The sequence below is a fragment of the Heliconius melpomene genome, chromosome 16 (genome assembly GCF_056956725.1).
Source record: "Heliconius melpomene rosina isolate 202511_hmr_F chromosome 16, ASM5695672v1, whole genome shotgun sequence".
Classification (NCBI taxonomy): Eukaryota; Metazoa; Arthropoda; class Insecta; order Lepidoptera; family Nymphalidae; genus Heliconius; species Heliconius melpomene.
The window spans coordinates 1,383,541-1,408,449 of NC_140404.1; the positions used below are offsets into that span (position 1 = coordinate 1,383,541).

The 24,909-nt window shown below is 33.1% G+C and overlaps 1 protein-coding gene across 2 annotated transcripts in view; it reads left to right on the forward strand.

Moving 5' to 3' along the window:
• Con (leucine rich repeat protein connectin) overlaps positions 1 to 24,909 on the forward strand; it is a 232,542-nt gene that overhangs the window by 38,401 nt on the left and 169,232 nt on the right. The gene's annotated exons all lie outside the window — the stretch shown is intronic.

A 24,909-nucleotide genomic window follows, 5' to 3' on the forward strand; every position in this document is an offset into this window, starting at 1 on the left:
CATAATGAAAAAAATGAGGATAATCGATAGGTTATTGTACACATAAATAGGGTTAATTTAAAACTTCCATCAATTTTTCCAGTAACATACTCATATTAAAACAAAACGTGAACGTTCAACGAACAAACGTTTAATTCAAAGAATAATTTCCAACATATGTTGTGCCACGGTAATAAGCCCTATATGCGTAATCGCGGTTACAAATTACGGAATTACAATCGTAATTACAACGAATCGTTGTAATTTCCTGAATTAGTTAGAAGTATTTATACTTATTTTATTTTGGATTTACGGAACTTCCACATTTAGTAAGGTAGGGGGATTAAACCTATTTTATGCCCAATTTCGAGACATTTCATGTTGAACAGGGGAATCTAAAGTAATTAATGTAATTACTATAATATAATTATAGTTAATTCTGGAAATATTGCGTTTGAACACGCAATGCTTCCAGAATTCGGTGGAAGGTGGGGAACGGAGTGTCGTAACACTAAGTTCCCTCTGCCTACCCTACCGAGTGCGGGATACAGTGTGAAAGTGATTTTTTTTTTTATTTTAAAATTAATGTTTTAAGCGAGTTAGACACTACTCCCACTGTGCCAAGACGTTCCTATTTTCCGCTTCTATTTTCGAGGCATTGCTTATTGAATCGGAATTCAACGTCGCGCTGTCGTGATACCAGAGCGATAAAACGTAAATAATTAATTCCTTCGAGCAGGAGTCAAACCCACAAAAGTAGCATTTACAATTACACGCCTGTGCCTTTGAGTCACAACGGCATTCTCCAGTATTTAGATATCTTTAAAAAAACTTTTTAGTTTCCGCATTCAAAGGCAGTCAACCCTTTACGCTTTGGTACAGCTCTCTCTCTAAATCTGCTGTCTATCCGTCTGTCACTGACTACATTTGAAAGGTATTTAGGTAGACATCTATTTGAAAAGCGACTGAACCGATTTGGATTTGTTTTTAGTTCAATTACTTTATGTTATAGATTGCTGTAGGATACTTTTAAAATTGCGAAGGATTTTTTTATTTTTGGTATTTATAAGTGGCATGTTCAAAATTCTTTCTAGTATACTTATTAGGGTAAAATTGTGAAAATTTTATTTTCAGAATAAATTGAAGTGAGTTCTCTATTTCTAGGAACGCTAAAGTAAGTAAGCATCATATGTGGCATCTTTTTTGGCTGCACACTGTCCTGCTCATATCAAGGTCTCACTGATGATGGAACTCTTCAGAAGTTACTAGCCAACCCTAATAGAATATGCTCGAAGCATAACATCTAGAAAACTTTGCAGAAATTTGAGAATGGAATATCTTTTTTCTGCCTACCCTGCTATTTGCAAAATACAGCGTGAAAAGTAAAAAAAAAAGAAAATAACATCTAAGATAACAAAACCTTATGACATAAAAAAATTGATATTTTCTTAAATAAAAATCATATAAAATCTTTAACAACGCACAAAACAACTTAAATTCCAATTCAATTCCCTGCATCCTTCATAAACAAATTATAATAAGTTGCGTACATATCGTGAAAAGTTTTAATAATACCAGCTAAAATACATTTCATTATATTTTTCCTTTTCTCCGCCTAATCCAGCTTTGCGAAGACATTGAATTATTTTATTTTGACGTCATCCTTAGAAAATTGAAGTTAAGTCGTGTTTTTGTATTAAAAAAAGTTTTCCTTGGGATTCTTTTGTCAAGTTATTATTCATGTATCCTTTCCTTGTAGAGTGAAAAGAAATAATATTTTTTATTGCAATTTTTAATTGAAATAGCCCACGTGTAGATTCTGTAAGGACCATTGAACGTCAACAGCAATATCAGTCCATAAGAAAAAAAATCTCAAAAGATAAGATGAGATAAGATAACGTTTTAGTGTTTTTACGTATGGTTCTTTTAGTTTTTACAGAGACACTGGGTGGAGTTTTTAAAGAATAAAAAAAATAACACTAGGTTCCAAGGTTCCCTCTGCCTACCTTCTGTGGAGGATACTGTGTAAAACTAAAATAGAAAGAACCTACATATAAATATAACAAGTATTGACGTATGAAACGTCGTAGCTAAGTGAAGATACATGTTTTGCAAATAAAAGATCTATTATACTGTTATACTTTATGAAGTGCCGGCTACTGCTGCTCTACGTTTGATATATCAGTGGAGTAGAAAATCAAATATTACTTTCCTAGAGCTTTGCCCTGTTTTTTATATTAAAATAGAACTTTATTTCTTTGTAATATGACCATCGTAGCGCAGTTGGTTTGCGTATAATTGAAGGACTACATTCAAATCCACTAAGGTTTTTTCTATCATCCTATATCTTATAAAACAAAGTCGCTTTTCGTGTCTGTCTGTTGTTTCTAACTCTTCTTCTTCTAAACCACCCAACGGATTTTGATGCGGTCTTCACCATTAAGTCGGGTGTTTTTCGTAGAAGGTTTTTATTATATAGTTTATTATTTGTACATTCTTATGTAAATTAACATAAATACGATAAATGTGTATAAAGTCCTACCCGTTGAGACACTTTCGCGCATGCGCTGCTCTAATGGTAAGTACTACATGAAAAAAATGTATTGGAGTATTGTTCCTCTTAATAAGATCTACAAAAAAGTCCGCGAGAGCATATTCGTGTCTTTCAAGAATAACGTGTAGTGATCATATTTCTGTCTAAAAATAATAATTTCAATATATTTTTTATTGTGAGGGATATTTTTCTATAATGGTATTAATCTTTATCCTTTAAAATACTTTATAAATTTTCTACGTTAAACGAAGATAAAATTTGCTTTTTACAATATTTCGAAATTGCGAATAGTTTTACAGAAAAACGCATTTAATTGTTGACACATCCCGCCGTTGACACATCAGCTGTATGTTACTCAAGTTTCCCTTATCCCTTACTCTCAGCATATAAATAAGTACATTAGTTACGTTGGCTATTTAATGTAGACCAAAACTGTCTTTTACTGTTTTTCATTTTAATAAGTACTTTAGAAGTTGTTACAATATCAAAAAAATCCTTGCTGCGAAACGGCTCGCCACTCGCCATGCGTCCGCCGTGCCCGCCTGCCTTACACGCATCGGTGGTTCTGTGGTAGAATGCTGGCCTGCCACGCGGGCGGCCCGGGTTCGATTCCCGGCCCATGCATTCTATTCAATTTTCCTCACAGGCAGCCACGTCGTGCTTGCTTTTCATCAGGGACAGAGTACCCTCTTCCCTACCCAACCGATGTCGCTGTAAAAGCCAATAGGGCTAACAGCATTAACCACTAGCTCAGAAAAAAAAACCCGCCTGCCTCTATAGCAACGAAGATTTAGATGCGTTTGCACGTATTGGATAATTGGAGTTGAATGTATTATTTAAGCGCGATATATTTGTTTTCATATTTGTTGTAGTAGTTATTAATAGGTAGGTTTTTGTTAATAATTTCTGCTGTTTAAAAATTTAAATATCTAAAAATAGTGATAAACATAAAAACATAAAAAACTCTTTATTTCACACCATATTAAACATATTTAACAAAAACAAAAAAGAAATCGTACAAAAAATAAATGTGAAAGGGCGGCCTTATCACTAAAAGTGATCTCTTCCAGGCAACCTAATCTTAGAGGAATCAATTTAAAAGACAGGGCATGGTGCGATCAAACATATATATATATATATATATTTATACACCTGCATAAATACTATCTATAGTGATTTAAATATATTAAATATATTATAAAGATTGGTAGCACAGATTTAAAATTAAAGTACTAAAAAATCCTTGCTGATTAACGGTTCGTCGCCCACCACGCGTCCCCCCGTGCCCCGCAACATTTTGCTTATAATAGTGGATCCGCCGCACCCGCCTGGCTTCTTTCCCCCGGGCATGGAACGAGGGCCTGCTCATTATACTGCTAAGGGATACCGATCTATAATCCTCCTCAGCATGGTCGCCAAGCTGTTCGAGAAGTTATTTCTCTCACTTCACCAGTCGCACATCCACCCAAGAAGCGAGCAGTTTGGCGAGCGGGTATACCACTCTGGGTAAACTATGCAACAGTGATCAACCGAGAGAGAGTGTGAGTGTACAATAGCAGTCTTCCTTGACGTAGCACGCGTATTCGACCGCGTCTGGCACTCGGGCTTATTTCATAAAGTGCTCAGAGCGGGCACCCCCCAGCACGTCACGCATGTCTTTGCCGTTCTGCTTTGTAAGTGACAGGACATTTTGCGTGAGAGTTGAGAGTGCGGGGTCTAGCAGTGACCCGATCGCTGCCGTTGTCCCAGTCAGAATTTTGTCACCTGCTCTCTACGCACTATACACTGATGACATCACAATGCCCTAGCGAGTATTACTCAACGAGGAATCCTGCAGGTAGTACAGAATCTCACCCTCCGGCGAGTGACGCAGGCACCATACTACGTGAACACCACGCGCCACTCACCGTAACCCACCCTAGGTAGAAACCCTAGAAGTACACATTAGTCGTCTCGCGTCCAACGTATTCCATTGCGCTGATGTATCGGCTGATCTGCACCTAAGGAGCATCCCTCCGCATAGCCGGCCGCCCGAGGTCAGACGTCTTGACTTTGGTCGTTTAATCTAGGTCTCCCTCAGGAAACCGAGGGTCCAATTCCAACCCCCCCTCCCCCGCATCCCCTTCCATGTGTCTACTCTAAAGCAGGTTTTCGTCTGAGACCGCGGTCAGAGAACCAAGACCCTGATAGTTGATTAAGTTTTCTGTTGTTTGTGTTATTATTTGTGTTTATTTTAAGACAATCGGAAAATCCTTATTGGAACTAACAAAATGCGGGTTGCAGTAGGGTTTCAGTAATTTTCACATTATCTTAAGTGCTTTGCAAACACATACATTATATGAGTAATTCAATAGTTAAAGCGGGCGAAGCCGCGAGTGGGTCGCTAGTCTATTACATAAAACTTTTTTGGTAGTGTGTGTGACAGACTAGCATGTAGTTTCATTGGGAAGTAAAGGAGTGCATTAAGATAATTTTTTTCTGAAATTCTGACGAAAGCGGTAGACACTTGAAAATTATTTTACATTTTATATATTTCAACATATTATCAACGTTATACTGTAACAAAATTGAAATATTTATCTGCGTTTCATCGTAATTACAATTGTTGTGGGTTCAATTCACTGTCATTGGGTAAAAAGTAGGAAACAGAGTGCCTTAACACTTAATTTCCTTTGTTTACCCTACCAAATTCAGAATACAGCGTGAAGCCGAAATATGGTAAATTTATAAAATAAAGCTTTCACTTACGTTATTGGGAAATTTGCTATAAAAAACTACTCCAAATATGTGACACAAGTAAGTATTTTTCTATCAAAATGGCTCACAAGAAGCTTAGTTTCGCTTCTGTGTCACAAACTATCTATGTGCCAAATTTCACGATCGATTGAAGGCTCGAAGCGTGAAGTCTTACAATTTAGAATACGTACGTTATATATTGTACAAAAAATGTTCCCGATGTAGACGGTAATATTTTTAGCAAACTTTAAATAATAATAATAACGTTTACTTCCGCTACTAAACACGTAATATTGTGGCGGAACTGAACGCCGCATTTTGCTTCAGTATCAGAGCGAGGTACCTAATGAAAATGTAAAATTTTTGGCCACCTTGCTTGCTTATACTAAAGAAATTACCTAAACTGCAAGAACTGCTAAGACCTTTGGAATTACATAAAAGTTACATCCATATAACATAGCGTAAGAAACATAACAGTTATTCACTTGTTACTATCGAGTGAAGTTCAAAATTAACTTACACGCTCGACTCGCTAAAGTTCCTCTAAATAAGTTAAAATTTTGAATTAATAGCAATATGGAAATAGTTGTGACTTCAATTGGAAAAGGAAACAACTTTTGGGAAACTGTTTAGCAACTGAAGTTCTGTGTGAGTCTTAAATGTTTCTTTATCATAACTTTCGTATAGAGGCGGTACTAGTGTAGCGTCATAGTAAATGTGACGGTTATGGGTTCGATTCTTACTCCATTTATTATTTCCAATTTTTCGCCCTGATATATAGACGCGGCGTTGAGCGAGCAGTATGTAGAAAATTGAAAATAGGTACAGCATTTACAGCTACAGGTTTCCTCAATAACACTAAAATATACATATAGATCTACACTCTATAATATGTATTTTATCAGCTTCACCATGTATCCCGCATACAGCAGGGTAGGCAGAGAGAACCTAGTGTTAGGACACTCCGGTCCCCATTTTCCGCCGTATTCTGGAGGAATGCGTGTTGAGTAGCAAAACTCAACTCCGCCTTTGAATGGACTTTCGACACTCGTATTCAGAGCGAAGAAATGGAAATGTAAATTTAAATAATTATTATATTTCCTTGAATCGGGGTCGAACCCACATCCAGTGATGTCTGTGAACTTAGCAGAGCATTGTCCAGCAGATCAAAAAAAAATGGAGTTCTCTTCGCATGCACCTGAGTTCTATAGTTCCTGATAGGTTTTATAAATAGTTCTGCCGTTTTTACCCCTGAAAAAGTTATGTAAAAAAATGATCTGCTGACTTCCCGTAGCAGATCATTTTTTTGCAAATAAAAATCGGGGCGAGATCTGCACTCATAGGGATGAATAAAATAGTTCCTGATAATTTTTAACAATAGTTCTGTTAATTTCACGAAGAAAAAAATTTTTAAACAGAAAAAAAGAACGTTCGTTTCGAAAATAGTTCGAAAGGTAAAGTAATTTTTAAAATTAATAAAATGATACTCAGACGCGAGAACTCTTTATTTTACAATAAAATATAAGTAGTTCTACGATATTTAGCCTGAAAGAAAACCAGAACTCTGAAAAAACTGCCAGCAGAGCATAGTTTAATGTATGAAATATTGAAAAATGTCTATTTTAAGTCTTCATATGTAAAAGTACTAAATATTTTTTTTTGAAAGTGTTCAGACACGGGAACTCTTGGATTTCTAACAGAATATGAGTTATTCTATTATACAAAGCCAATTACAAAACTAGAACTCCTGTAAAAATGCCAGCAGAGCATAGTTGAAGATTGAATTTGTTGAAAAATATCAAATTAATTTGTTGAGATGCAAAAATATTTTTTAAAAATATGAATATCTTGCTCAGAAGCGAGAACTCTTCATTTTTCAACAGAATACAGGTAGTTCTACGATATTTAGCCTGAATGAAAACCAGAACTCTAAAAAAACTGCCAGCAGAGCATAGTTGATTGTATGAAATATTGAAAAATGTCCATTTCAACTCTTCATATGTAAAAGTACTAAATAATTTATTTCTGAATGTGCTCAAACACGAGAACTCTTGTATTTCTAACAGAATATGAGTTGTTCTATTATAAAAAGCCAATTACAAAACTAGAACTCCTGTAAAAATGCCAGCAGAGCATAGTAGAAAATTCGATTTGTTGAAAAATATCAAATTAACTTGTTGCGACGAAAAATATTTTTTAAAAATATGAATATCTTGCTCAGAAGCGAGAACTCTTCATTTTTCAACAGAATACAGGTAGTTCTACGATATTTAGCCTGAATGAAAACCAGAACTCTGAAAAAACTGCCAGCAGAGAATAGTTGATTGTATGAAATGTAGAAAAATGACATTTTAACTCTACATATGTTAAAGTACTAAATATTTTTTTTTGAAAGTGTTCAGACACGGGAACTCTTGGATTTCTAACAGAATATGAGTTATTCTATTATACAAAGTCAATTACAAAACTAGAACTCCTGTAAAAATGCCAGCAGAGCATAGTTGAAAATTCGATTTGTTGAAAAATATCAAATTAACTTGTTGCGACGAAAAATATTTTTTAAAACTATGAATATCTTGCTCAGAAGCGAGAACTCTTCATTTTTCAACAGAATACAGGTAGTTCTACGATATTTAGCCTAAAAAAAACCAGAACTCTAAAAAAACTGCCAGCAGAGCATAGTTGATTGTATGAAATATTGAAAAATGTCCATTTCAACTCTTCATATGTAAAAGTACTAAATAATTTATTTCTGAATGTGCTCAAACACGATAACTCTTGTATTTCTAACAGAATATGAGTTGTTCTATTATAAAAAGCCAATTACAAAACTAGAACTCCTGTAAAAATGCCAGCAGAGCATAGTAGAAAATTCGATTTGTTGAAAAATATCAAATTAACTTGTTGCGACGAAAAATATTTTTTAAAACTATGAATATCTTGCTCAGAAGCGAGAACTCTTCATTTTTCAACAGAATACAGGTAGTTCTACTATATTTAGCCTGAATGAAAACCAGAACTCTGAAAAAACTGCCAGCAGAGCATAGTTGATTGTATGAAATGTAGAAAAATGACAATTTTAACTCTACATATGTTAAAGTACTAAATATTTTTTTTTGAAAGTGTTCAGACACGGGAACTCTTGGATTTCTAACAGAATATGAGTTATTCTATTATACAAAGTTAATTACAAAACTAGAACTCCTGTAAAAATGCCAGCAGAGCATAGTTGAAGATTGAATTTGTTGAAAAATATCAAATTAATTTGTTGAGATGCAAAAATATTTTTTAAAAATATGAATATCTTGCTCAGAAGCGAGAACTCTTTATTTTTCAACAGAATACAGGTAGTTTTACGATATTTAGCCTGAATGAAAACCAGAACTCTGAAAAAACTGCCAGCAGAGAATAGTTGATTGTATGAAATGTAGAAAAATGACATTTTAACTCTACATATGTTAAAGTACTAAATATTTTTTTTGAAAGTGTTCAGACACGGGAACTCTTGGATTTCTAACAGAATATGAGTTGTTCTATTATAAAAAGCCAATTACAAAACTAGAACTCCTGTAAAAATGCCAGCAGAGCATAGTAGAAAATTCGATTTGTTGAAAAATATCAAATTAACTTGTTGCGACGAAAAATATTTTTTAAAACTATGAATATCTTGCTCAGAAGCGAGAACTCTTCATTTTTCAACAGAATACAGGTAGTTCTACTATATTTAGCCTGAATGAAAACCAGAACTCTGAAAAAACTGCCAGCAGAGCATAGTTGATTGTATGAAATATTGAAAAATGTCCATTTCAACTCTTCATATGTAAAAGTACTAAATAATTTATTTCTGAATGTGCTCAAACACGAGAACTCTTGTATTTTTAACAGAATATGAGTTGTTCTATTATAAAAAGCCAATTACAAAACTAGAACTCCTGTAAAAATGCCAGCAGAGCATAGTAGAAAATTCGATTTGTTGAAAAATATCAAATTAACTTGTTGCGACGAAAAATATTTTTTAAAAATATGAATATCTTGCTCAGAAGCGAGAACTCTTCATTTTTCAACAGAATACAGGTAGTTCTACGATATTTAGCCTGAATGAAAACCAGAACTCTGAAAAAACTGCCAGCAGAGCATAGTTGATTGTATGAAATGTAGAAAAATGACAATTTTAACTCTACATATGTTAAAGTACTAAATATTTTTTTTTGAAAGTGTTCAGACACGGGAACTCTTAAGTTTCTATTAGAATATGAGTAGTTCTATTATACAAAGCCAATTATAAAACTTGAACTCCTGTAAAAATGCCAGAAGAGCATACCTAAATATTCAATTTGTCGAAAAATATCAAATTAATTATTTAAGACGAATATATATTTTTTTAAAAAATGAATATTGTGCTCAGGCTAAATATCGTAGAACTACTTATATTCTAATGAAAAATGACGAGTTCTTGGTTCTGAGCAAGATATTAATATTTTTAACAAATATTTTTCGTCGCAACAAGTTAATTTGATATTTTTCAATAAATTCAATCTTCAACTATGCTCTGCTGGCATTTTTACAGGAGTTCTAGTTTTGTAATTGACTTTGTATAATAGAATAACTCATATTCTGTTAGAAATCCAAGAGTTCCCGTGTCTGAACACTTTCAAAAAAAAATATTTAGTACTTTAACATATGTAGAGTTAAAATTGTCATTTTTCTACATTTCATACAATCAACTATGCTCTGCTGGCAGTTTTTTCAGAGTTCTGGTTTTCATTCAGGCTAAATATCGTAGAACTACCTGTATTCTGTTGAAAAATGAAGAGTTCTCGCTTCTGAGCAAGATATTCATATTTTTAAAAAATATTTTTCGTCGCAACAAGTTAATTTGATATTTTTCAACAAATCGAATTTTCTACTATGCTCTGCTGGCATTTTTACAGGAGTTCTAGTTTTGTAATTGGCTTTTTATAATAGAACAACTCATATTCTGTTAAAAATACAAGAGTTCTCGTGTTTGAGCACATTCAGAAATAAATTATTTAGTACTTTTACATATGAAGAGTTGAAATGGACATTTTTCAATATTTCATACAATCAACTATGCTCTGCTGGCAGTTTTTTCAGAGTTCTGGTTTTCTTTTAGGCTAAATATCGTAGAACTACTTGTATTATGTTGAAAAATGAAGAGTTCTCGCTTCTGAGCAAGATATTAATATTTTTAAAAAATATTTTTCGTCGCAACAAGTTAATTAGATATTTTTCAACAAATCGAATTTTCAACTATGCTCTGCTGGCATTTTTACAGGAGTTCTAGTTTTGTAATTGACTTTGTATAATAGAATAACTCATATTCTGTTAGAAATCCAAGAGTTCCCGTGTCTGAACACTTTCAAAAAAAAATATTTAGTACTTTAACATATGTAGAGTTAAAATTGTCATTTTTCTACATTTCATACAATCAACTATGCTCTGCTGGCAGTTTTTTCAGAGTTCTGGTTTTCATTCAGGCTATATATCGTAGAACTACCTGTATTCTGTTGAAAAATGAAGAGTTCTCGCTTCTGAGCAAGATATTCATATTTTTAAAAAATATTTTTCGTCGCAACAAGTTAATTTGATATTTTTCAACAAATCGAATTTTCTACTATGCTCTGCTGGCATTTTTACAGGAGTTCTAGTTTTGTACTTGGCTTTTTATAATAGAACAACTCATATTCTGTTAGAAATACAAGAGTTCTTGTGTTTGAGCACATTCAGAAATAAATTATTTAGTACTTTTACATATGAAGAGTTGAAATGGACATTTTTCAATATTTCATACAATCAACTATGCTCTGCTGGCAGTTTTTTCAGAGTTCTGGTTTTCTTTTAGGCTAAATATCGTAGAACTACCTGTATTATGTTGAAAAATGAAGAGTTCTCGCTTCTGAGCAAGATATTAATATTTTTAAAAAATATTTTTGCATCTCAACAAATTAATTTGATATTTTTCAACAAATTCAATCTTCAACTATGCTCTGCTGGCATTTTTACAGGAGTTCTAGTTTTGTAATTGACTTTGTATAATAGAATAACTCATATTCTGTTAGAAATCCAAGAGTTCCTGTGTCTGAACACTTTCTAAAAAAAATATTTAGTACTTTAACATATGTAGAGTTAAAATGTCATTTTTCTACATTTCATACAATCAACTATTCTCTGCTGGCAGTTTTTTCAGAGTTCTGGTTTTCATTCAGGCTAAATATCGTAGAACTACCTGTATTCTGTTGAAAAATGAAGAGTTCTCGCTTCTGAGCAAGATATTCATATTTTTAAAAAATATTTTTGCATCTCAACAAATTAATTTGATATTTTTCAACAAATTCAATCTTCAACTATGCTCTGCTGGCATTTTTACAGGAGTTCTAGTTTTGTAATTGGCTTTTTATAATAGAACAACTCATGTTCTGTTAAAAATACAAGAGTTCTCGTGTTTGAGCACATTCAGAAATAAATTATTTAGTATTTTTACATATGAAGAGTTGAAATGGACATTTTTCAATATCTCATACAATCAACTATGCTCTGCTGGCAGTTTTTTCAGAGTTCTGGTTTTCTTTTAGGCTAAATATCGTAGAACTACCTGTATTATGTTGAAAAATGAAGAGTTCTCGCTTCTGAGCAAGATATTCATATTTTTAAAAAATATTTTTCGTCGCAACAAGTTAATTTGATATTTTTCAACAAATCGAATTTTCTACTATGCTCTGCTGGCATTTTTACAGGAGTTCTAGTTTTGTAATTGGCTTTTTATAATAGAACAACTCATATTCTATTAGAAATACAAGAGTTCTCGTGTTTGAGCACATTCAGAAATAAATTATTTAGTACCTTTACATATGAAGAGTTGAAATGGACATTTTTCAATATTTCATCTAATCAACTATGCTCTGCTGGCAGTTTTTTCAGAGTTCTGGTTTTCTTTCAGGCTAAATATCGTAGAACTACCTGTATTCTGTTGAAAAATGAAGAGTTCTCGCTTCTGAGCAAGATATTCATATTTTTAAAAAATATTTTTGCATCTCAACAAATTAATTTGATATTTTTCAACAAATCTAATTTTCAACTATGCTCTGCTGGCATTTTTACAGGAGTTCTAGTTTTGTAATTGGCTTTGTATAATAGAATAACTCATATTCTAATAGAAACTTAAGAGTTCCCGTGTTTGAGCACATTCAGAAATAAATTATTTAGTACTTTTACATATGAAGAGTTAAAATGGACATTTTTCAATATTTCATACAATCAACTATGCTCTGCTGGCAGTTTTTTCAGAGTTCTGGTTTTCTTTCAGGCTAAATATCGTAGAACTACTTATAATCTATTTAAAAATGAAGAGTTCTCGCGTCTGAATATCATTTTATTAATTTTAAAAATTACTTTACCTTTTGAACTATTTTCGAAACGAACGTTCTTTTTTTCTTTTTAAAAATTTTTTTCTTCGTGAAATTAACAGAACTATTGTTAAAAATTATCAGGAACTATTTTATTCATCCCTATGAGTGCAGATCTCGTCCCGATTTTTATTTGCAAAAAAATGATCTGCCAAGGGAAGTTAGCAGATCATTTTTTTACATAACTTTTTCAGGGGTAAAAACGACAGAACTATTTATAAAACCTATCAGGAACTATAGAACTCAGGTGCATGCGAAGAGAACTCCATTTTTTTTTTGATCTGCTGGACAATGCTCTGCTAAGTTCACAGACATCATCCAGTGCCTCTGCGCCACGGCCAGCCCCATGTATTTTAGTTCGTTTACATATTTGTTTACCATGGTGAAAAATTTCAGCCGTACCCATATTTCGCTGAGCAAAAGATACACGGTTCGTTAACCAAATTAAATTCTGAAAATCGATGTATGTAAACTTAATTGATCTTGAATTTCAATTTCAAAAAAATCATAACTGAAAATAATATTCCGTAAACATAAAATAAGTAGAACTTGTGTTTTTTATTCTAAATTTAATATTAGAAAATTGTATGAATGTTGTAACTTTCTTCGAACTTTCGGCCATCGTCTGGTATTAGGACCGCGTCTAGCTGTGGGTTCGAATCTCACTCTGGGGAATTTATTATTTTTGTTTCTACCTATTTTTGTTAGCGTAGTTCGTATGTTTTGAATAATCGAATTAAATAATCGAGTTCGAATCCCGGATGAATATTCTAAAAAACCGCTAACGCTATTCTCTCTATATAGTTATACTACATGTACAAAATAATATTTTTTTTCATTAAATTATTATAATACAAAATTAAATGGCTATATTCAACATATAGCAAAGGTAGGCACAGGGAACTTAGTGTGAGGCCATTCGATTAAGACTTTTTAAGAGTTAAGACAGATCTCAACGCCGTGCTTGTCACAGGAAATGAAAGTAATTCAGTCCCCCGAGTAGTAATCGAACCCAGATCCCTCCGGTTTATACTCAGCCGTATTATAATTATAAATAATAATATATTAATTTGAAAGCACTAACTAACACAAACTAACATAAGCTGTATTGAGACTTGAGTAGACCAGACAAAGTTGGTCTTTGGAGTAGGTGACTTCGAGTACTAAATTGATATTGGGCCGTACTCCCACCCACTTGTTTAACGAATATAATATCTACGATCAATTGATTTTCTGAATGTTTAGGTAAATATTGTATTAGCTTCAGGCCGTATCCTGCGTACAGATTCCCTAGGTTCCCTAAAGAACCTAGTGGCATGACATGCCCTTCCGAAATCACCGTCTACTTTACGAAAAGGTGGCGAGCAAGAGCTGGTTCCTAATAACTAACAGACAAATAATGCAACCTACATTTTTCTGTATCTTTGAAATGTCCAAATATAGCAGCTTATTGTTAATTTCTTCTCTTCCCGTCCATGCTTTTAATAACGTTTCACGCTTTATCTACAATACCAATAAATCTATGGAATACATTTTAACGAACGTTTTAAATACATATTTGTGGAGCTCAACGCTGCGAGGAAATTAATATAATAATATTCAAACTTAAACTACAAACAATTTTCAGATTTGGCATTTTCATTTCTATTTAAATAGGTTATGTCAGTTGTTTTTGAAACTCCTCTACAGAGGCTAATACTGGGTTGAGCAACGTTCCTTTAACCAAGAACTTCAAAGAAATGAATGCAGATTATGCAAATTAAAGGAGTAGGTACTTTTAATAAAGTGAAATACGCGAAAATTATTCTTCCGCGTGATTTTCTAGTTTTAATTGAATATTATTAAAAATAGCGTAATTAATGTGGATGTCCTTGTGGCTTAGTATTTAAATAACCTATATTTAAATGGGATTACTCTTTTTTAAATAATTTTTAAGCTAAACTAATTTAAAGCTTTTTAGTGGAAACTTTATTGGCAAATGTAATATAGATATGTAGTATGCTAAAAAGTATTGTTAAAGCTGTTTGTTTCCCAATTTAAAATAAATAAATAAAAATAAAATAAATAAAAAAAATAAAAACATTATTTTTAAGTTAGGAAGGATTTCAAATCCGAATTTTCCGGCCGAATCCGCCAATCAACACGCAATACCGACGCGTTAAGAAGGTACGCAGAAGGAACCTAGTGTTAATCATTCGACAATGATTAACACTAGGTTCCTTCTGCGTACCCTGCTGTATGCAGGATACTGGCTGGAAAAAACACAAAAAAAAAACCACGTATATATAAAATTTTATATATTTAACGTGATATCAGTACAACAATATATTAAAATATTGTTTGTGATATAGAAACTAACTTGATAGTTAGAAATTGCAACTTATTTCATATTCATAAAGTGAGTTTAAACTTTTGTATTATAACAATGTTATTGTTAGTTCTTGTATTAGAAAGTATAATACATACATATTCTTTCTCCTTAATATTTATGTTTTATAGCTTCACGCTTCATTCCGCAAACACCAGAGTAGGCAGAGGGAGTCTGGGAACCTAGTGTTAAGAGACTCCGTTCCCATTAAGACACTTCCGTTCTCCATTTTCCAGCGAAATGTGGAGGTATTGGAGGAACTCAACGCTCGCTCGGCGCCAGACAGAAGAAATGAAAATATTAAACCCCTAGTAGCGCACTGTCTTCAATTTAATATATTAAAACACCAATAGAATGAAAACAAGAAAAACATATAATTATATATTATATTTCAACTTTTCAACATATCATAATTTTAATGGAATTCTAAAACACGAGCTTTCAGTTACATGTCCAATGCAGCGTCGCACGTAAAAGATTTAAATCTACACGTGATGTCAACTTCCATATAGAGACGAGTGTGTAGTATGACTTGTACTAGATCGCACGTTTTGAGATGACATTTTGATAATTGTATTTTTTTAACACTTTCACGCTCTTCCCCGTATAGCAGGATAACGAGGGTTAAATTGTCTCTCCTAGTGTTTAGACACTCCGTTGCTCATTTTCGAAATTTTCGAGACAATGCGTAGGAGGAGGTGGAAATTAATGCTTTGTTTTATCAGAGTAAGGGAGTGAAATTAAATTAAATATCTTAAATATCTTTTTTCAGTATAATAAACCAAATCTCAAAATAAACCTACCTTCTATACAAGGAAACACATAATGTAAATTAAATATGTTCATATACTGGATAAGAGTACAATTCTTTCGCGTATGTGTTTTTTTACGAGCGGCCATAATTTATGAATAAGACCATTTCTATATTTATGTTCGTGGAAAAAAACATTTTCTGTTTTACGCCTTTGAAAGCGATGGGCGACTCATCTTGCTTATTGCGATTGAAGATCGGTCCAGTTTCAGCTTTCAGGTCTAGTTGACTAAATAAATGTGAACGTGGAGCTCAAATCTCGTGAGGGGAAATTTAATAATAATAAAAATAAGAAGACGTCCTGGCGCAGGGGCACAAGCGTACGACATGTACGAGACGCGACGGTTATGGGTTGAATTCCAACTCGAGGAATTAAGTATTTCATATTTAAATTTTCTCAGTCTGTTAAAATACGGGGAATAATAATAATAGAAGGGATATAGCGCGCAGGAGAATAGACATAGGCATGTAGCAGAATAGTCAGAGAAAAACAAATATCAAAACTCCGTTATGCCTTTTACATTCATTTCTAAGACTCTATGTATTGGGTCTGGGTGACTCTATGGTTTAAAGACTGCACTCAACGCCGTACTTTGTATTATCAAAGCAGAGAAACGAAAAAAAATCCCCTAAATGAGTATTGAACCCACAATCCATGTCCGATCGCAATACGGTGACTCTATACATAGATACTTACAATTATAGTAGGATTATTTATCTACTACTTTTGACTTTATTTAGACGTTCGTGCCGGCAAAAGTTATGATATTTTATTTCAATATTAGTTGTTTAGTGTTTTTTCCAAACTTTTCAAATATTATAGTTTCTTCAGTGACCCAATTATTTGAAATCTAATTAAAACTTAACAACACGATTCTATTCCGTTACGGTGTTTATTTCTATAAAATATTTTTGCCTTTTTTTAAATGGAATATAAATAGAAGAATAGCTTTCAGTTTTCACGTTATTTGTGTATACAATTTTATTTATTTTCACTCTAGCCTTATGTAAATGAAACCAACTCAATCCTTATATTTACATATGTATACGAATAATAAAATAAATATTAAAAAGTTGAGACCATTTATTATATAACAGTTATGGCACAGGGGTGTTTAACTGTAAACGCTATGAGGACATTGAATATTTAATATTTTCTTTTCCTCGTTCTGGCAACGAGGTAAAAGCGCGGCGTTCTGCCACTCAGCATGCAATTCCTACGGAATGCGGAGAAAAATATGAAACGGAGTCTTTTAACACTAATTCCCCGGGTTTCTTAAGTCTATCCTGTTATGTTCGGGCAAAAACGTAACGCTAGAAAAATAGTTTGTAGTTGTTAGATTCAATTTTATCAAATAATTGTCGTTGTCGTATTTCAACCATCGTGTTTCAGTTTCATCAGAATTTTTCTTAAATAAAACCAAACTGTTTTTATTAATTCAAAATTTCAGTCCAACACACCAGATTTACTAGAGCAAGATGTATAATATTATAAATTCTTAAACAACCAATCCGTCTTGGAGAGCCTTAAAGCATTTTGCAGCTCTCTCCTCATTTACTTCTCTCAATTTTACTCTTCTAAAATATAGAGGTAAATTTATAACACGTTTTAAAGGTGTGCTGATGGTACCTCTTAGAAGGGTTCACGAAATATATTAGATACTCAGGTGTATTATTTTATATATTTACATATCTTTGTTAACAATGTAGCTGTTACTATTACTTGTTGAATTTTGTATAATATTGTAATGTTCTCTGTAGTTAATGCAGTTGAACTGCATTAACTACAGAGAAGGCAGAGGGAACCTGGGAACCTAGTATTAGGAAACTCAACGCCACCTCGATTAGCCCCGTTACCAAAGTGAGGAAATGAAAATATTGAATATATTTCTTCGAGTTTCTATATTTATGTTTGAATGTGAGATTCGAATCGTGCCCTGCGCCATGGACCTTGCGATTGCTATAATGAGTGAAAGCTTTATTGTAATTCTTTTTTCGGATTGTACAGGATTTTCGTGAATTCGTGATTTGTAAGAATGTTTCGTGATAGTTGTCAATTAAAATTCTATATTTCAAAAAATGAAGAAATAGTAAAAATATTTTGTAAAGTAAAATGAAGTGGTAACAGGAAGGAGTAGTACTCGGTTGACCTTCAAGAACATAATATCGAAGATACTGGATGAAGGTCACGTGCTACAGGATCATCTAGTGAGCATATATAAAGTGGTCCGTGACAGTTTAGTGGCGATTGGCACTCCTTTCTCTCTGGGTAGGTACCTCGCTGGGGATAACACGTAAAGCTGAAAAAAATATTTTATAAAAATATCGATATTTTAATAAACAACTATACAGCCTAACTATCCAAACCAAGCCATCAGCAATCAAAGCCATTATATGAATGGGAAGTGTAGACCTCGATTTGCCAAACAAAAGTCACTAAAAACATCGAATACTAAAAAATAACCACTAATATCTAGAAAATAGAAACCTAAATATCTTTTTGACAGCACCGATTGCTCCAGTTTAATGAAAACGAGAATTATATTTCGCTTGCAATTGTATAATATCTTTATTTTTAGATCAACCATTCGATACAATATGATATAAAATATTTCGTGCTGTCGGTAGCTCTGAGAGCTTTATTGTGAGCTTTGTCGCGTCTATATTAAACGAAAGAATTCTTTGGAGTCAATTTCGTTCCCAGTGGACATTTTTTATAATATTATTTATTTTTTAATGTGAATTATTAAATAACTTTTAGTAGCAAAATGTCAAATACGGTTGACAAAAAAATATTGGATGTTTTTTTCTATGATGTTTCCGCCACTCAACACCCAAGACCTCAATGATTCGGTGGAAAGTTCCCTACTTTCCACCGAATCATTGAGGTGCGGATGTGTCTTAATGAGAACGAAATTTATCTTAACACTCACCAAACCAAACCAACACCAAATTCTCTTTGTCTACCTTGCTATGTGTCTTATTATAATTCTTCTGGGTGTAGTACACCGGTGGCTTCCGCCAAGAAACCGTTGAGTTCCACCACTCAACACGAAATATTATGAAGATTTAGCGAAGTGTCCTAACACTAAGTTATTACGGGATAGAGCGTAAAACTGCTATAAGTGAACATTACTAGCCAATGTATTCAAAAATGTAAAAACTAAATTTAAAACAGAAATAACAGTCAAACCACGACTGTGCCACAGTTTCAAAAATATAAAAAGCGATTTAGGTGATACAACGAGTGGTTTTAGTGTAAATCCCGTAGTCGAGTCCCAATAAAACACAAACAGACGATTAATGTAGCCTATCCAGGTCTACTGCGTGTTCAACGTAGTAGTGGACATGTAACCTATATAAGTATAAATGACTTTGGTCGCAAAGAGATAAATTTTTACATGTAAACCAAAAGTATATAATTTGGTGCTTTCCTAGTCCAGTACGACAGCATCGAGTAGTAAGCTTGGAGGTTGAACGTTCAATTTCCGCTCAGGGAATTGATTTCTTATTTCCTTGCTCTATCTGTATAACTAGATAAATATATTTATTCCATACGGAATATCTCAAAAGTAAAATGGAAAGGGGGAATGGAGTGCCACTCTTGCATTTCTCTTTAAATCATAATTAAATTAATATTTAGATAGCTTTTATGTAAGGAGAATAGTTTTTTAACTAATATAACCCTTCCATATGTATATATTCCTTGAATCAACATGTAGCGCTTTCCCGACAGTCGAATGGAAATAATAAAAAGTCGTCTATGACACATACTAATTGTCTGAGGTAACTGCCCGCAGGTACAGCGGGTTACATCGAAACGATTAGGGTGATGTACGAGTAGTATAACCTATTATTTTTTTGTTTTAACTGTTAGAAGGTGGAGAATGGAGTGAATAATTTCTAGGATCTTTCAATATGAAGGCGAGCTGCCTCTAGTAAAAATATATTTTTAATAATAATATGATTTTTTAAGTCTGTAGGCTTTTAAAATTCTTTCCTTATTTTCAAAATTCACCCAGCCTCCCAGCTCAGCTGTTGGACCTGTAATGCAAAATCAAATTGTGAAAACTAAAAAACAAGACCAAAATTCATTTCGTACAAAACTTTGTTTTTGGCAGAGGCGTGCACGGGATGAGAGTAAGCCATCCGTCTCTTTTGTAGCAGAAATACCGAAAGATTAGGTTTTTCTAGTTTTTTCACTTTGAACTGACTTGATTGCGATTTGGATATAAAATATTGAATGTTTCATTTGAGTGCAGTTAAATATTTTTTGTGTTACATAAATTATCTTATTCTGAATTAGTCATTTTAGTTTTCATTTTCTCCATTGGTAGGTATGAATTCCAATTACAAGTTACCTAATTTTTGAAATATATGGAGTGTCTTAACACTAACACTACTTAATATAGATTAAATTTGTAGTGTTAATACACTACAGTCCCATTAAGACACTCTAAATAATAAATGTTTAAATATGTTAAGTATACTTATGCCAAAATTCAGTATAGTCGGAAATGGATCTAAATTAATACTGACCAGATTTCTATGCGGAATAATCAATAATAAAATAAGCCAGTATTCCTTCTCCTTCCTGTTCTTGACCTAACAGTTAAGTGAAAGCCTCTTAAGATGTTAGTAGAAGCTTTTGGCTATCGAATCGTTAACTGTAAATACTGTTAGTGCATTCGGAAAAGTTTAGGATTTCTTGATTTTTTTGTATGTAAATATTTAAACCATAAAAAAACTTAGGGTAAACCTGACCGTAGTAGATTCGATTTCTACTCAGAGGGTTTTAATTTTGGACAAAACGTGGATGACGGAGTATCTTGACACTGAAACTTCCTATTTAATCTCTTGATAAAGTCTGAAGTTAATAAAATAGCAGTCACTTCCCAATAACAATCAACAAATACCTGGCATTGAATCTACGCCTTTCAACTTAAAATTCAAGCTATTCAACTAACCACTGTGCCAAATGTTCATAACAAAAGTAAGTATAAACTCCCTGAAACTGACTGTAAAAATATAGATAACCTTATAATATGAAAGCAACCGGCAGGAGCACCTCCTAACTAAATGCAAATTTGCCCCAAAAAGAATTGTTAAAAATTTTTCAAACTAAATAGTTTTGTTTTAACTGAGCTCCAGGAACCAGCTGCCGTATTTTTTTTCTTTCACATTTCATAATAATTTTTGAAATCTCAAGTTCTATTTATTTTCAAATATATTTTGTAAGGAAAAAAATATTAAGTTTTACAACATACTCGTACTGTGTGTAAGGTTACTAATTTACATTCTATTTTGTGGATCTCATTTATTTATATATTTTTTACTTCACGCTTAATCACACAGCAGAGCATATAATTTAGGGATTTTTGACTTTTGTTCTCCGCACTCCATCTAAATGAGATCTTCAGGTCTCAAAACTAGGATTCCTTTGCCTACCTTGCTGTAAGCGGAATAGAGCGTGAAGCTGAAAACGTGAAGTGAAAAAAAATGCCAAAAACTTTCACTTTGCCCTCTGGAGAGGAAACACAGTTTGAAAAATATAAAATTATCTAATTCCCATGAAACTAAGTTTAATAAATAAATTTTGTTTGTTTTTTTTTTCCACTGAACGAGCTCCCATAGGACGGTAGTTGGGGGACTCTCGTTAAGTGAATTGGACGACAAGTGGATAGTGTACAGTTTTTAACATCCGACTAATATTATAAATGTAAAAGTTTGCGTATTTTAGAGAGTCTGTCTCTCAGTTGTCAGATACTGAGTAGTTTGAAGGGATTTTGGTTTTATATGTCTACTAGCGGACGCGCGCAGCTTCGCCTGCTCATTTTCATCCTTAGAGGTAAATTCTAAAAAATGATGAAATACGTGTTCAATGAAATATTTTTAAGAGTCTGAATTTCAAATTTCATAAAAATCGGTGCAGATTTAATTTTTTTTCATACAAACTTACAACCCCTATTTCACCCCTTTAGGGTTAACATTTTTCAAAATCCCTTCTTAGTGGATGTCCAGATTACGAAAGTAAACATCTGTCCAAATTTCACGTTTCTACGCGCAGCGGTTACGGCTGTGCGTGCGTCTTACCTCAGTCAGTGAGGACAAGTCCTTTTATATATATATCTATTATATTTAAGTTAAATGTGAATAGCTTTATTGATATTATATTACATTAACATTTAAAAAATATAATTCCCACGCTGCATCCGCGCCACGGGGAGAATGATGAAGAAGGTGTTCAGGGAATTTGGACACGTCGAAAGAAGTGTGATGAAAGAATGGCTAAAAATATTTATGAACCAAAAATGTGATGAGACAGTTGGTACCACAGTTATGATGAGATTGAAGGAAGGTCACGTAAAACTCACGAGGACCTCCGGAGGCCATGAAAGAAGAAGTTGATGACAAGAACATGAATGAACAAGGCGTAAGAAGTATGTAGACACAGTAGAGTTTAGAGCTCCGTTCTGTCTGGTACGGTATACCCCGCTGTAAAGCCCAGTATAAAGTTAACAGTGCTTGCGCTCGTTACTAATTAAATTCCTGTAACCCAAATTCAAGCTTCGTCGAAATACGAAATTTATAATAACTTCGCAAATATAAGTTTGACGCAGGTCATTACGTAGTACTTGCGTGCTACTGTAAAAGCGACAGGTTTTGAGTTCGATTCTCATTTGAGGAAGTGAAATATTTTATATCTTCGCTCTGAGAATGAGGTAAAAGTGTGGCGTTGAGGTCCGCTACTGAAAGAACGTCTGATGGTTGTAAGTTGGACTCTCATTAAAGCCTACCCTGCTATATGCAGGATGCAGAGTGAAGCTAAAAAAATAGATGATCTTCTAAAGGCTATTTGATTATTATAAAAAGCACAACTTCAAGAAAAATGAAACAAGAAAACTTTAATACATAATTTAACTGAACTTCACAAATTCATATTCAACTGAACGAACGCAAACACGTGTTCGCTGTTCGTAATGGTAGCGTTTTATATATGAGCCTGAGTTTTTATAGTTAAGAAGAATACTGCATTAAAAAAAAATATTTTCAGGCAGTTTCATGCTATATTCCGCACAAAGCTAGATAGGCAAAGGGTCCCTAGTATTAGGACACTTCGTTCCTATTAAAACACTTCCGTTGCCCACTATCTGACGATTTTTAGAGGCATTGTGTGTCCAGGATGACGAAATGAAGATATTAAATATTTCATACCCTCGAATAGTTTATAATCACATGGTTGGGACTCTGCACCATAAATCAATAAAAAATGTATTTAAAAAAAAAACCCAAGCGGAAATCAATGCCACAACCACGAAACGTACAACAAACCCTTTACCTTTACCTTTGTCACGAAAGCTTAAAAAATATTTTCAATACATTTAACTCTGTTTTATTTAATAGCGCTTCATAGCATCTATAGAAAAGTTAGAGTAAGTAGGTAGCACTCCAGTATAAAAGTTGACTCGCTTGACGAGTATTTACAATGTAAAGGCAAGCGAGTGAGCTTATTACTATACTTTAGTACAGTAACTACTGCGAATAAACTAATTAAAAAAATATTTTTTTAGTTAATATTTTATATATCACTTGGTAATCTGTTGTGATGATTCGAAAACTTAAAGTAGAATTGATTTCTCGTATTTTTTGCCGTTACAGCGTGATGCTATTCCCGCTGTATCCCGTGGAAGCAGGATAGGCAGAGGAAATCTAGTTTTAAGACACTACCCACATCACTTTCCACATATTTTTTTATGACAATCCGTGTTGAGTGGTGGAGTCTCGACTTGTCTTGGTAGCAGAGAAAAGTAATGATAATATTTTTTTACATTTTTAAAGTGTTATTCCACTGTTAGGAAAGGAAAATACTTTTTAGAAAACATATCAAAATTTGAACGTAGCGGGTAGTTCAAATTTTGATTTGATAAAAAGTAATGAGATTTTTTTTTTCACCGAATCGAATACGTAGGAATTGAGCTTGTAGCCGCCGCGCTTACTATTAGATGCTGTGCCGCTACGCTACGACGACCTCAATGAATAAAATTAATATAAACAATATTCTTTAGATGTGACCAATTGAAAACTACCCGAGAAAGTTTTAAGTGAACCCATTCTTTCTTTTCCTACTGTACCCGAAGAAAAATGTTCGGTTTTTTGAAATTAAGTTTACTTAGGATTCTAGCATTTTAATTATGCGGCGGAGACGAAACTTTTCAAGGCGCTTCGATGGAAAAATCTTGCACTTTAAAATTTTCTCAGTACTTCATCACTGAATAGTTTTTAAAAGTTACAGATTAATGTGAGATCTTAATTCAATAGTTACGTTATTGGTTCTGGGTTTCCTTTTACATAGTGAAATAGAGTTTATTTTAATAAATTAAAAGTATATTTTTTTACTTATAGCGGTGGGCATAATGAACTAAATTAATAACTTATTTTTTCCTTGGCATTAGTAAAAAGAACCAAAAAAACTAAGTTTTCATACGCTCATATTGAATCCATAACCTTCTCGATTTCAATGAAACATTTCCGCTACACCACGATACCGTCGATTCAAACTTAATTTAAAAAAAAACTGAACATTTTTCTTCTTAAACAAGTAGAAAGAAAGAATAGTTTTCACTTAAAACTTTGGCCAGTTTTCATTTGGTTAGGTCTAAAACATAGAAGTCTAATTAAACAAAGTCACTCTTTTTAGTACTAACTATAACGACACTAGAAGTTTGCCAAATCGAGTTACACTAATTGTCCTAATGGGACGCCCGAACTATATAAAACTTTTATTTTTAACAGTCCACGTTTTGAAACTATAGTAGTTTGATTGAATCGTTTAATTTCCGAGTTGCTGAGTGGAAGTCTTTTGTGTTTAGTTTTATATATATTTTTTTTACTCTTTTCTTACGCTGTAGCTCGCACATAGCGTGGTAGGCATAGGGAACCCGGAAACCTAGTATTAAGGCACTTCAATTCCAGACTTTCTTTTACATTTTTCAAATTAAAATGCTACCGTCTATGCTTTAACAGGATTATAAAAAAT